The following is a 15755-nucleotide window of genomic DNA, read 5'->3' as shown; positions in this document are numbered from 1 at the left end:
CTTACAATCAAGGCTGTGCAAAATTAATACCCGGACAGCACGAAAACTATGTAAATAGCACACACCATATACAATATATGGCCAAAGAAACAAGAGGGGATTTAAATATGGTATTTTATGCTAAATAAATGTGCATTGCCAATTTGCTACCAACCTATTACCCCTAAGTAGCAAGTGTGCTTTTAACTCTTAGGCTGGAGTCACACTAACCTGCGCAAAATACGGTCCGTAGTTTACATGCGTAATACGGATGAATGACCCCTAAATAGTGCTCCGTAGGTCATCCGTAAGCCAGGTGCGGTCGCGTATTTTGCGCATGTCAGCATCCGTATGTAATCCATATGGCATCCGTATGCAATCCGTATGGCAAGATTTTCTCGCAGCCTTGCAAAATGGACATTTAACGGTTTTGAGGCCTACTAACTATTTAAAACATTAGCCTGCACTGTATTTATTGGCTCAGGAACAGGTGGCAGCCTCCATTCTGTCCATTTGTCACCTTGCCTTCACAAGGTATGTTGCTGTGGTATGTGCAGCATGTCAGACAGTCTGACTTTCAACACAACTGAGCAGGTTCTCTTCAACTGGCTTTTGTCATGGTGCTTTGGCCAACCATACCCAGTGATAGTGGATCCGTGGAGGAGGAGACGCATGTGGGTACATCCACTTTTGAGGCAACGACTCACAAGAGGTCATTTTCACCGCCTCTATTATTCTCTGGGGGAGCATCCTGTCAAATTCTACCAATACTGTCGCATGAGCCTTGCAACATTTGCTACACTCTTGGAGACACTGCGCCCTTGGATAACCTTTCAGGATACAAGGATGCGCAAAGCTATATCTGCAGAGGAGCGACTTCTACTCACAATACGGTATGTACTACACAACCACATTCTCTATGTTCATGATGTGTTGGGCAAAGTTTGAATTTTTGCCTTCATGGAGTAAGTTTTAGGCCCTCATCTTAGTCCACATATGTTTCAACTTACGGACACGAATGTTGGGTGGAATATGGACTGAATATCACTTACTCATTGTGCAAAGCAAGATGTGTGTGTTCTGGCATAGTCAGGTCAATATGTATTGAAATATGGACAAGACTATATCAAGTCGTCATGCCCGAGGTCAGGATGGAAGACTGGTTGAGGATATCAAGGGACTTTGAGGAAGAATGCCAGTTTCCAAATGGTATTGGGGCCCTTGATGGCAAACATCCGGGGGCGTAATCACCCGAACTCTGGCTCCCAATTCTTCGATTTTAAACAATACTTTTCTGTTGTATTGTTGGCTCTGGCCGACCCTCAATACAAGTTTATAATTGTTGACATTGGGGCCTATGGAAGGACGGGAGACTCTAGAGTCTTAAATACTTCCATTATGGCTCGGCGGCTACGCACCAACCAGTTGGATCTATCACCACCACGCCAGCTACCAGGCTCCACTCAAGAATCAGTCCCTTATATCCTTGTGGCAGATGAGGCGTTTCAGTTAATGCGCAATGTCATGAGGCCATATCCCCGCCGCAACCTGGACCACCGGCGCAGAATTTTTAAATTGCGCCTATCACGTGCTCGGCGACTGGTGGAGTGTTCCTTTGGCATTCTTTGTGACAAATGGTGGGTACTCCAGTCTGCCATTCAGCTGAGTGAACAAAATGTTAATGAAGTAGTGAAAGCCTGTGTGGTACTTCACAACTTCACCAGGATACATGATTGTTCCTCCTCTGCTGGTGTTGTGCGTAGGCCGGACAATGTGTGTAGGGTGAGACCACCTATCAACCATCAACGCAGACCGATCTCTGGCCTCCTGTGTGCGTGATCATTTCACTAATTACTTTATGGCACCTCAGGGGGAACCTTTTTGGCAAGAGCATGCTGGATCTATGTTGGCAATGTTGGTTTGATGTGTGTCAAAATACATATATATTTCTACCCCTTCTGAATCTCTGACTGTTGCTTTGATTTGGTACGCGTATTTTGACATGGGTTTGGACAATTAAGACAGAGACGTAAAGTGTAGTTGGCCAATTTTTACTTTTGCCTTTTTTGTGGGTTTTTTTAAGTTTGTAAGGCAAACATATTCTTGCCCTATGAAAAACTTGGGCAATGGCCCAAATTGGGCTTTTGGCATATTTCAACATTGTTGTTCAAACAAAATTACTAACATATCCTACAACATACATAGTGCAATAACAACATTGCAACTGCACACATTTGGAATCCAAAGTAAAAAAGAGGAGTTATCCATCATCAAAATGAGCTACACAAGATAATAATAACATTTATTACGAATGTTTTCAAATCATATTAATAAGTCACCATGACAGGCAAGGCTACCTTAGGCGTTTCTGACACATATTACATGTCTGTAATAAACACAATATTTCACCGCACTATACTGGGAAAGTCAAAGGATCAAAATAGAAGACTGACTTGATAATACATAGAGAGAGCGTGATGGTCTTGAGGCTGTTTGCCTTGATTTTGCAATATAGTTAGCTGGCCTAAATTGGACTAAGAGAATATGGACAGCACGCCTTTTCTATGCATTTTCAAGTGAGTACTCTATTTTGATCCTTTGACTTTGCCAGTATAGTCCCGTGAAATATTGTATTTTTTACAGACATGTAATATGTATCAGAAACACATAAGGTAGCCTTGCCTGTCATGGTGTCTTAATCATATGATTTGAAAACTGTCATAAGAAATGTTATTATTATCTGTTTTAGCTCATGTTGCTGCTGGATAAAACCTCTTTTTGACTTTGCCTTGGGATTTTAACCACCAGTTCAAACACACTGGACATCTCCTCTCATCAAAACAATTAACAATAGTCATATACAGTATGGGTTTACTAAGTCCATGATTTAAGCCACTTATAAATTGTGGAATGTTGGGGAAGGAGAAGGTGGAGGAGCAGCCTGTGGTTGCTGCAGACTACTTTGAGCAACATCGCCCTGTGTGGGTGCATACTGTTGCCCATGCTGTTGGTAGTGACCTTCCTCCTGTGATTGTTGGGGGTAGTGGCCATAGTAATGCTGCTGAGGGGCATCTTGTTGGGGTGGGTAGGCCCGTGTCTCATACCCACCAATATAGCCATGTCGTCCCCAACCAGGTTGGGACCAGCCTCCAACACTGGGTGGGACTAAGTGGCCATATTGGTGGGGTTGGCTAGAGCCAGAAATCTGTTGCTGGTGTTGGGAAGGTTGGGTAGGGGGAGGAAGGGGGTGAGGTGTAGGCCCACGTATTAGAGGATGTTCGGACCCTGCTTGAGCAAGCATCTGTGTGGATGGTCTCATGCGCATTAGATTTCTGGGGGAAAGCTGCCACCTCTCCAGATATTTGAAAAGATCATATGGGGTATTGGGGGGGTGCTTGCATCAAGCAGGATCTGAAAACATCCCCTAAAACGGAGCCTGACCTCACGGGTAAGGGCATGGAGATAAAGGGTCAGGCTACGTGAGTAGGCCTCCTCCCCATCATCTGTAGTTACTCGAGATAAATAATTTAGCACCCCTGTGTCCACATAGGTCCTGCTCTCTTGAACAGTGACCTGGTGCCTTCTTCGGGCTCGCCGGGATGTAACAGCAGCCTGTGGGGATCCCCTGATATGGCCAGTTGGGCTACTGCTCAAGTTGCCCGACTCTTCCAGGATGGGTGATGGGGCAGCAGCAGACCGTCCTGGTGGTGTTGTGTGTTGGGCAGCCAATGGGTTCTCCTGTGATGACTCATCTTCTGCCATGCTTCTTGTAGGGGGAGAAGATGGGCCAGCCACCTCATCCCCTACAGGATCAATTATGGGCTCTGTCTCTGAGGCCGTTCCTCGATCCGTTAGGTTGGATTGAGTTCTGTTATGAAATAGAACAGAGGCAAAAATACATCAATATTTTTGGCCCTGTAAAGTATTTTTGCAATGTGGTGTGAGGTATCTACTTACGGTCTCAGATCCAGAATTGGGGCGAGGAAGGAGAGCCGGTCGTAATAGATATATTTTCTTTTTACGTATCCCGCATCCCCACTCCTGGACCGCTGCTGGCGTTCCTGGCGGTATTGGTCCCGGATGCTTCGCCAGCGTTTCATCACATCTTCCACTGCAATGTGACAGGAAATATTGTCAAATTCACATATTTGATAGGTCACATTTGCTACCAGTAGTCTAGGCATGGGGCCTTCTGGGGTGTGCTTTCTACCCATGGTGGCATATCTAATTGGGCAGATACACAGGGTCTCTTTAGCTACACTTAATAATTGGTTTGTCTAGGAGGATGAGGAGCTTGTGGCCTAAACCCAAATTATGGCTGTGTGAATCCACGTGTCACATCCAAATCTAACGGCCTCATGAGGCAAAAAGTACATGCACAGGAAGGGGGGTGCTGATTCTATATTCCTTTTTTGTTGTGAGCTAAGGTTACTCATGCTTTGCCTTGTACTTACGAATTTTATGCTGCTCCTCACGTGGTCGGTCACCAAAGTCATAGTACATCTGGCGACAGATGCGCCTCCATGACACCTCCTTTCTTGCCCGGTTTGAATAATTGGCATCGCGTTGGTCCCAGATTTCAGGACGCTCCTGCACCAGGACTATTAACATCTCCACATTTATGCAAGTGGACGCCATGCTGCTGCTGTACTCCATGGAGGCGTACTTCCTGGATGTATGGAGCGCTTTTTGAGCTCATTTGCATGTCTAGGCTTCCTGATGATGGATTGGCCCATTTCCTGTCACCAGCCAAAAGCCCTGCGTATTGCTCGCAGGTCACACGTCTGGTCCGTGTGTAATCCGTATTTTTTGCGCACCCATAGACTTGCATTGGGGTACTACGGGCATAGTACGCTGACAATCGCAGCATGCTGCGATTGGCACGGAGCGTAGAATACGGATGAGAAATATACGCCTGGTGCGAGGGACCGCATAGAGAATCATTTGTCCGTGTTTAATGCGTGCTTTTAGCGCCTCTCACTCGGCCGTATTCCTCGCCAGTGTGACCCCGGCCTAATAATATATATATCATGTATATTATTAGAATTTATGTATCATATATTAAGATTTTTTTTCTTTCTTTATGTTTTTCTTTTCAAATAATTTTATTGGTTTTCAGTCATTAAACAGGGTAAGGGAAGGAAGGTAGGAAGGGAGGAAAGGGAATAAGAAGTAAAGAACCTTGTACAGGTACGGAAAAAATTTAAAACTAGAGAACCCACAAATAGGCATTAAATAGCATATAGCAAATAACAACAAAAAAGGAAAAGAAAATCGCCAATCCTTATTATGGGGTAACATTCTTGGAAGGAGATACAACATCCCGGTACTACAACGGCCAAGTTTAGGCCTCAAAATATAATACCTCTTAATAGGTGTATTTGATATGGAATTTGCTGTTCCAAGTCTTCCATTTTTTTGTATATTTGTGGATGTGATTGTTGTTAATCACAATTCTGAGTTCTAAATCACTATGTTGGCCTATTTTATCAAGTATGTCCGAAAACTTAGGACATTAATATTTTTTCACTTAGCATAACCTATGATATTTGTAATATTGCACCTTCATCACTTTATTTGTATAATTATATTGTATGGTGTTTTTTTTTACATATTGCATGTTATTATGGTACTTGTAATATTATACCCTATCACTTTATTTGAATCTGCATAAGTATATTTTATGGTGCATTATTTATATATTGCACATCATTCACTTTATATCGTAATTGTGGATTCATTATATTCATGCATGTTTCATTTTATTGCTTTGGATTATTTTCTCCACATAGTCTTGAATGTTATGATCCAATGTGGACCATTTAACTAATGATATTTATACTTTACCTAATAATTATATTTTCTTGGTCTTCCAATCTCTATCATCGCTATTTCCCAGCGTGCAGGATGTGTGCATGCACAGGCCATGAGCTTACCAGTTCACGGGTCTCTGGTCTTTACATGGTCACGCACGCAGGAAATGCCTAAGTGGGTGTTCCAGCGTGTGTTTACCCATGAGACCGGAATTCCTGGAACTAGTTTAATATGGGAGCAATATTGGCTGGCGCATGCGCCGTTTCAAACATGTGATGCTGATGGATCTTTTTGGCTGATTGGCCACAGCATGGTATTTAACCTTGGTTGCCCCATGCCCCAACACTCCTCCCAAAGAAGCGAAGTGAAATGCGCGTCAGGGCAGAGGGACTCCATTGCATGTGCAGCAGGCAGCGCTCTTGGTGACAGGTATAATCGTCTCCTTTATCTAAACTTTGGTTTATATGGATTTGGGCATGTTTGGTTTTACAGCCTGTGAGCACATTGGGAGCAGTTTCCTGTCACCTAAAAAGCACACTTGCCGCTTAGGGGTAATAGGTTGGTAGCAAATTGGCAACGCATATTTATTTAGCATAAATTACTGTATTTAAATCCCCTTTTGTTTCTTTGGCCACATATTGTATATGGTGTGTGCTATTTACATAGTTTTCATGCTGTCCGGGTATTAATTTTGCACAGCCTTGATTGTAGGTACCTCTTTTTATTGCATCCTTTTTGTGTATGTTGTGTTTCTATTGTTCTAATAAAATTTATATCTTTTTATGAAATCGTGATATGCTTCTTGGTGTTTCCATATGAAATTGATTGGTAACCTAGCTGATGAGTTTATTATTGAGAAGTAAAATGCTATTGATTACTGTTGGGCGATTTTGGTAACTAAAATTTGTGTGCAACTGTAAAAGTGGCATCACACTCTGACAATATTGGTCACAGCATTGACCTAGGAGTCAGAAATGGTTCCAGGGGCCTTCCCCATGATATTCCCATGTTGTCTGTGCAATTTCCCCATACATTTCCAATGTTTTGATACCCTAGAAAGACCTCCAGGGGGGAGTCATGGCAAAAAAGCACGGATTTTCCATAGACTAACATTGGGCTTGTTGCTTGGGTCGAGTACCCAAGTATTCCAATTTGCTCGACCCGAGCAACGAGCACCAGAGCATTTTATTGCTCGCTCATCATTAATCCTTATGCAAGGTAATTCAATGACAATCCTGAAGTGTTGTGCACATGATCAGGAAATTTCCATGTGTAATTGCAGTGTTTCTTTCTGCAGCATGTCAATTCTTTTTGCATTTCTGCAGTGTTTTTCCTCACCCATTGACTTCAATTGAGTCAGTCAAATCCACAGCAAAAACACAGTTAAAAATTGTTTGCAGATTTGTTGAGTTTTTGTTTTGCGTTTTAGTGGCTTCCTATGATGTTTCCAACGCTGTCATCTGTGTGACAGTGTAGGAAACTCCAGCGTGGTGGTTCTTATTGGCGGTAACGGTACTGCCGGTAATACCGTCAGTCAGAGTGCGGCGGGATCATGCTCTCAGATGTCAGCATTATCCTGCAGTTGCGACTGTGACCTGTGGTAACGTTACGGTCACAGCGCTGCAGGATCATGCTGTCAGATGTCAGCGTGACCTCGCAGCTGTGACTGTGACCTGATAACAGTGACAGCAGGTGCCGCTAAAGGAAGACATAGTCTCATCTGCCCGAGCCTATGCTCAGTTAGAAAAAAAAAGTAAAATTACATAGCTATTCAAATAAAAATAAAAACTCAATATACTCACGTAACACCAAATCCCCAATGCCTTCCTCTTCTAGAAATAATGTAAAATGATAAACCAACATACACCCACCTGTCCGCCATATTCCACATAATCCTGAGTGTCCCACGGCAATATCAAGTGTAGTACAGTCACATCGTGGGATGTAACCACTCTACCCGGCCACCGGCAATACGCTGACAGAAAAAAATTGCTCTCGCAGTATATCATTGAGCTGCCGTCAAAGTTCAATGGAGTTCACCAGCTCCGGTATTCTCATTTACGACACCGCTGCGGGAGAACTTTCCCACGCAGTAGTGGTGCCACAAGGGAGATCACCGGAGCTGATCAGCTGATGAACTCCGGTGAACTCTATCACTGCAGCTCAGTGATACACTGCAAGAGTGCTTACCTCCTGTCAGTGTATCACCGGCTGTCTTTGAGAGCAGTCACATCACTCAATTGACTGCTCTCAAACCAATCAGGATCATCGTGGGACATTATGGATTATCTTCTTGGCAGACAGGTGAGGAATATTGTGGTTAATTATTTTATTTTCGTTGCAGGAGACGTTGGATTCAGTGGATTAGGTGTTAGGTAAGTATGGTTTAATTAAGATTCAATAAAGGAGTCTGTGTTATTATTTTAAATAAAGGACTTTATTCTGGGTGTATATTTTTATACAATACTAGCTGAAGAGCCCGGCGCTGCCCGGGCATAGTAACTAACTGTGGTTAGTTACAGCAAATTATAATTATCCTCCATCCCATAGTCCCGTACCCATATACCCATCATACATATCTACAACCCCATAGGCCCGTGCCCATATACCCATCATACATATCCTCCATCCCATAGTCGAGTGCCCATATACCCATCACACATCCTCCATCCCATAGTCCCATGCCCATATACCCGTCATACATATCCTCCATCCCATAGTCGAGTGCCCATATACCCATCACACATCCTCCATCCCATAGTCCCATGCCCATATACCCATCATACATATCCTCCATCCCATAGTCGAGTGCCCATATACCCATCACACATCCTTCATCTCATAGTTCCATGCCCATATACCCATCATACATATCCTCCATCACATAGTCCCGTGCCCATATGCCCATCATACATATCCGCCATCCCATAGTCCCGTGCCCATATAATACCCGTCATACATATCCTCCATCCCATAGTCCAGTGCCCATATACCCATCACACATCCTCCATCCCATAGTCCCGTGCCCATATACCTGTCATACATATCCTCCATCCCATAGTCCAGTGCCCATATACCCATCACACATCCTCCATCCCATAGTCAACCATTATGACATCATAATGAGCGGCGGGGCTTGCAACCTATGATGACATCAGCGTTGCCATGGCAGCTATTATGACATCATAATGAGGGGCGGGGCTTGATACACACACACTTTTTCCCCATTATGTAGATGGGGCAAAATTTTTTGGTGAATTGGAACGTGCAGGGTTAAAATTTCGCCTCACAACATAGCCTAGGACACTCTCAGGGTCCAGACGTGTGACTGTGCCAAATTTTGTGGCTGTAGCTGTGACGTGCGGATGCCAATCCCGGACATACACACATACATACATACACACACTTGAGCTTTATATATTAGATCACTATGGGGTTACTAATGGATCGATGTTTTATAGGCACCTCTCCATTACTAACCTGTGGGCTTGATGTCACCTGGCAATACAAAGGTGACATCAACCCCACAAATATGAACCCCACTTGCCACCACTACAGGGAAAGTGGAAAGAGCGAGGCTAAGTGCCAGAATTGGCATATCTTATAGATGCGCTTTTTCTGGGGTGGCTGAGAGCTGATGTTTTTAGTAGGGGAGGGGGCAATATCCATGGCTCCTTCCTCGGCTATTAATATCAGCCTGCAGCTGTCTGTAAACCCATTGCTGGTTAATAATTATAAGGGTACCCCACGTCATTCTTTTGGGGGTCCCCTATTTTAATAGCCAGTAAAGCTAAGTATATAGCTTTGAGCTGATATTAATAGCCTGGGAAGCTCCATGGGTATCACTCCCTTCACAGGCTATAAATATCTGCCCCCAGCCATCAGCTTTCCCTCTGCTGGTTGTTAAAATTACCCGAGAGCCCACACCATTTTTTTTATTTTTTCCTTTAAAATTAACAGTTGCTGTCTGGTTACAGCATATGTGCGTTTGTTCTGATAGTGCTACTACATAGGCTAGTGACAATGTGTGTGTAATTTTGTGTGTATTTGTGTGTGTATGTTTGCATGTGTGTTTGTGTTTACTTATCGGTTTAGCAATGAGGGTGTCCGGCTGACACCTTTTTTTAATTGATAAGCCTAGAGTTAGGTGTCATCATAGCTGATGACACCAAGTACTAATCCTATTATTCTGAAGCCACTGCATAAGCATGAGAAGGGTGGTGTTGTACCAATACATTTTATCACAAAACTTTTTAAATATCTTTATTTAGCTCAAAAAATCATTCATTGCTGTACACAAACACATGCAAAAACTTATACAAAAATGCTGAAAAAACTCACGTTATTGCCCCAGTGTTTTTCCTGCCAAACGATGCAGAAAACTTGCAGAAATTTCTGCAAGTAAATACTCAACGTGCGCACATAGCCTTAATTGGTCTGTATTGTATCTGACTGCAGATGTTAGCTGCTACCTCTCCTCCAAACCCTGGGTACCATCCGCACATGAAGCGCTCACTTTACGCATGGTGGGCATAGCCACATTCAAAAAGTGAGCGATTCAATGCAATCCTATGGCTGTGGAATTGCCGAGATTCCGCAAAATTAATGGATATGCAGCAGATTTTTCCGCTATGCGATTCCGCAGCAGAAAAATCAGCAACATTGGCACAGCAACTGCGGAATCCCATAGGATTGCATGGGATGCGTTTTGTTAGCGTTTTTATCATTTCCGCTGCAGAAAGACATGCTTAAATAACGCAACATGGGCACACAGCCATAAAGGGATCTCCAGTATTGGATTTCTGGATCACGGAGTGAACTACTTATACGATGGACTACTTGCTAGAGATGGGGTGCACCTTACGAAGACTGGTAAGCATGTATTTGGAAGTCGCCTTGCTACACTTGTAAGGAGAGCTTTAAACTAGAACAACATGGGAAGGGAAGCAAAAGACCAGAAAAAGCCATACACCTGACAAATGCTATTGAGAACTCTGCTATTAGAAGTGGAAAGGAAGAACAAAGACGAAAGAATCTAATTAATAAAAATATTGGAGAAAGAGAAACCAATCACAAACTAAAATGTTTCTATACTAATGCACAAAGCATGGGCAACAAACAAGGAGAATTGGAACTACTAACACAGGAAAAGAAATATGATGTCATTGGAATCACTGAAACTTGGTGGGACAATACACATGATTGGAATACAAGACTAGAAGGATACAACTTATTTGCAAGAAACAGACTTGATAAACGAGGAGGGGGTGTCGCATTGTATGTTAGAAACGCGTATATCTGCACAGAGATTGAAGCTTCAGAGACTGGGAGTTCTGTGGAAACTGTTTGGGTAAGAATACAAGGACAGAACAATGGAAAGGACACCATTGTAGGCATTTACTACAGGCCGCCTGTGCAAGCTGAAGCTATGGATGAACTCTTTATGCATCAAATGGCCAAGTTCTCCAAAAAATATGACATAGTTGTCATGGGAGATTTCAACTATCCAGACATTTGTTGGGAATCTCTCTCAGGCAAAACTAACAGGTCAAGGAAATTCTTATCCTCTCTTGCTGACAACTTTATCTTCCAAAAGGTAAGGGAGAAAACAAGGGGAACTGCTACCTTGGATCTAATCCTTATAAACAGGGAGGAAATGGTTGAGGAGGTAAAAGTGGCTGGGACCCTAGGAGGTAGCGACCATGCTATTTTAGAATTTTGGATAACTAGAGGCGGAAGACCTGTGAAGACTCAGACGTCAAGGTTAGATTTCAGAAAGGCAGATTTTAAGGGATTCAGAAAGAGAATTGGAGGGATCCAATGGCTGGATATCCTTAAAGACAAAAATGTCCAGGAAGGATGGGAAATCTTGAAAAATGAAATTCTCAAAGCACAGTTGTTAACAATTCCGAAAAGAGGGAAGAATAGGAAGCAGTTAAGGAAACCAGGATGGATGAACACAGAACTTAAGCACATGCTAAAAAGGAAGAAAAAAATGTTTATAAAATGGAAAGAGGGAGGCATATCTAAAGAAGAATATAATGCTGTCTGCAGAACCTGCAGGGCACAAATCAGATTAGCTAAAGCTGAAAATGAATTGAGGCTTGCAAGAGATGTCAAAAGCAATAATAAAGGATTTTGGGGATATGTCAAAAGTAAAAGAAAAGTCAAAGATGCTATAGGATTTTTACAGGATGAAAATGATGAAATGGTAAGACAGGATGTTGAGAAGGCTGAACTTTTAAATTCCTATTTTGCATCTGTTTTCTCTCAGAAAGGAAATGTAACATCAACTGTTATTCACTGTCCTATTAAGGGAATAGAAGAATCCAGGATATCTATAAACAGAAAGATAGTGAGGAAACACTTAGCTAGCCTAAATGAATTCAAGTCTCCAGGTCCAGATGAATTACACCCCAGAGTACTGAAGGAGATAGCAGAAGAAATTTTTGAACCCCTCTCTATAATCTTTGAAAATTCTTGGAGAACAGGAGAAGTGCCAGAAGACTGGAGAAGAGCAAATGTTGTTCCTATCTTCAAAAAGGGGAAGAAGGTGGACCCAGGTAACTATAGGCCGGTGAGTCTGACTTCTATACCAGGAAAGATCTTTGAACAAATTATTAAACAACATGTATGTCAATACCTGGATAAGAATGAAGTGATTAAACAGAGTCAGCATGGGTTTGTAACTAATAAGTCATGTCAGACTAACTTAATTTCCTTCTATGACGGTATCACTGATTGGGTGGATCAAGGAAATGCTGTAGATATAGTATATCTTGACTTCAGCAAAGCATTTGACAAAGTCTCTCATACAATCCTTATTGAAAAAATGATTAAGTATGGAATGGACAAGGCAACTGTTAGGTGGATTCATAACTGGCTTAGTGATCGGACCCAAAGAGTGGTCGTAAATGGCTGCACATCCAGTTGGAAGAATGTCTCAAGTGGGGTACCACAGGGCTCTGTCCTGGGCCCTGTATTGTTCAACATCTTTATCAACGATTTAGATGAAGGAATTGATGGTAAACTGATTAAATTTGCTGATGACACAAAGCTAGGAGGGATAGCTAATACTAGAGAAGAGAGAGAGAGGATTCAAAAAGATTTAAATAAACTGGAGAAGTGGGCAGCAACTAACAGAATGGTTTTTAACAGGGAGAAATGCAAAGTACTACATCTGGGCAATAAAAATGGAAAAAGCATATATAGAATGGGAGGAATAGGGCTAAGTGACAGCACATGTGAAAAAGACTTGGGTATACTAATAGATCACAGACTGAATATGAGTCAACAGTGTGATGCAGCAGCAAAAAAGGCAAATGCAATTCTAGGATGTATTAACAGAAGCATACAGTCTAGATCACGTGAAGTCATTATTTCCCTCTACTCCTCTTTGGTCAGACCTCATCTGGAATATTGTGTCCAGTTTTGGGCACCACATTTTAAAAAAGACATCAACAAACTGGAGCAAGTTCAGAAAAGAGCGACCAGAATGGTGACCGGTCTGCAAACCCTGTCTTATGAGGAAAGGTTGCAGGATTTGGGAATGTTTAGTTTGCAAAAGAGAAGACTGAGAGGAGACTTAATAGCTGTCTACAAATATCTAAAGGGCTGTCACATTGTAGAAGGATCAACTTTATTCTCATTTGCACAAGGAAAGACTAGAAGCAATGGGATGAAACTGAATGGGAGGAGACACAGATTAGATATTAGAAAAAACATTTTGACAGTTAGAGTGATCAATGAGTGGAACAGGCTGCCACGAGAAGTGGTGAGTTCTCCTTCAATGGAAGTCTTCAAACAGAGGCTGGACAGACATCTGACTGGGATGATTTAGCGAATCCTGCTTTGAGCAGGGGGTTGGACCAGATGGCCCAGGAGGTCCCTTCCAACTCTACGATTGTATGATTCTATGATTCTATGATTCTATGAGTATGGAAGTTAGGGCAAATCCCTCAGCACTCTGATACTGACCCCAGGCCTCTCTTAAAGGGATCATTGTAATGGAAGTTAGGGCAATTCCACTAAGTGCTCTGGTTCTGACCCAAGGGTCTCTTAAAGGGATCCCCGGTATGAAAGTGAGGCAAATCCACTCTGCGCTTTGGTTCTGACCCCAGGCCTCTCTTAAAGGGATCTCCGGTATGGAAGATAGGGCAAATTCCTCATTGCTCTGATTCTGACCCCAGGCTTCTATTAAAGGGATCATTGGTATGGAAGTCAGGGCAAATCCATCCAGTGCTTTGGTTCTGACCCCAGGCCTCTCTTAAAGGGATTCCTCGTATGGAAGTTAGGGCAGTTCCACTCAGTGTTCTGGTTCTGACCCCAGGCTCTCTTAAAGGGATCCCTGCTATGGAAGTCAGGGCAATTTCCTTCAAATGCTCTGGTACTGACCCCAGGCTCTCTTAAAGAGATCCCCGGTATGGAAGCTAGGACTGTTCCACTCAGCACTGTGGTTCTGACCCCAGGGATCATTGGTATGCAAGTCAGAGCAAATCCAGTCAGCGCTCTGGTTCTGACCCCAGTCTCTCTTAAAGGGATCATTGGTATGGAAGTTAGGACAATTCCACTCAGCGCTCTGGTTCTGACCCCAGGCCCCTCTTAAAGGGATCTCTGTTGTGAATTCTCTCTCTGGCTTCCCTCAGGTGATTACTGAAGGTAGCGGAGCTGGTCAGATTGACAGAGGGGTTGCGAGTTCTTTTTCTGGGCTCCCTCTGGTGGTTACTGGAGGTAGTGGAGCTGATCTGATTGACAGAGGCTTGCCACCTGATAATGAGGAAGACGATTTGAGATCTGGGGTTTCTGATTGGGATTTAAGACAGCCGACTCCCTCTATCCCTGCTGGTGATTTTCTTCCTGTGCCTTCTGAGGTCTGATGTCTCCTGCTCTTTCCCTGCATGGTTCAGCTAAGTGATTCATTTGCTATTCTGTTTGCATTTGATCTGGTTTTGTCGATCTCTGCTTTGTGCGGGTCAGCTAGCTCCAGCTGGGGCTGTGCTGAATCACCACCCATATGTTACTGTTTGTACCAGTTTGTTTTGTCCCCTGTTATATTGGCCTCTTTTTGCTTTGTTTTCAGAATATACCAGAGTGCTGATATAGTGGGGGCGAAGTCGTGCAACTTCAGTGTTTTTGTGCATCAGACGTGTTGTACTTTTTGCAGGGTTTTGTGCGTGATTGCAGACAGTGTCTTTCCTTTCCTGTCCTGTCTAGTCAGTGTGGGCCCCATCATTTGCTCAGTCTATTTTTCTGCCTGCGTTTGTATTTTCATCTTGTCTCACCGACAATATATGTTTGGGGGCTATCTATTCCTTTGGGGTCTGCTTCGGGGCAGTTTAGATTTCCCCTTTCTTAGCTCTCGGCTGTGCCAAGGCATCTAGGATCATCGTAGGTACGCTCCATGGCTACTGCTAGTTGTGTGGACAGGATCAGGGGTCTGCAATCCGCTTAGTTACCAACCTCTCTGGTTTTCTGTGGCTTAGCCTGGGCCTGCTATCCTCCTCGGTGACCCATTCATAACAGATCTTCGGTATGGAAGTGAGGGCAAATCCACTCTGTCCTTTAGTACTTACCCCAGGCCTCTGTTAAAGGGATCTCCGGTATTGATGCTAGGGTAAATCCCTCAGCACTCTGATTCTCACCCCAGGCTTCTATTAAATGGATCCTTGGTATGGAAGTGAGGGCAAATCCAATCAGCGCTCTGGTTCTGATGCCAGGCCTCTCTTAAAGGGATCCCCGGTATGGAAGCTAGGACTGTTCCACTCAGCACTCTGGTTCTGACCCCAGGCTGATGGGATGATGTGGGATATTAGGGGTAGTAGTCCAGTGGCTCTGACTGATGGGATGATGTGGGATATTAGGGGTAATAGTCTGGTGGCTTTGGCTGATGGGATGATATGGGATATTAGGGGTAGTAGTCTGGTGGCTCTGGCTGATGGGATGATGTGGGTTATTAGGGACAG

This window comes from Dendrobates tinctorius, unplaced genomic scaffold (genome assembly GCF_039654945.1).
Source record: "Dendrobates tinctorius isolate UK_male_01 unplaced genomic scaffold, ASM3965494v1 ptg000134l, whole genome shotgun sequence".
In the NCBI taxonomy this organism is placed as follows: domain Eukaryota; kingdom Metazoa; phylum Chordata; class Amphibia; order Anura; family Dendrobatidae; genus Dendrobates; species Dendrobates tinctorius.
The sequence above is the reverse complement of the archived record's forward strand: the minus strand, read 5'-3'. Positions refer to the sequence as shown.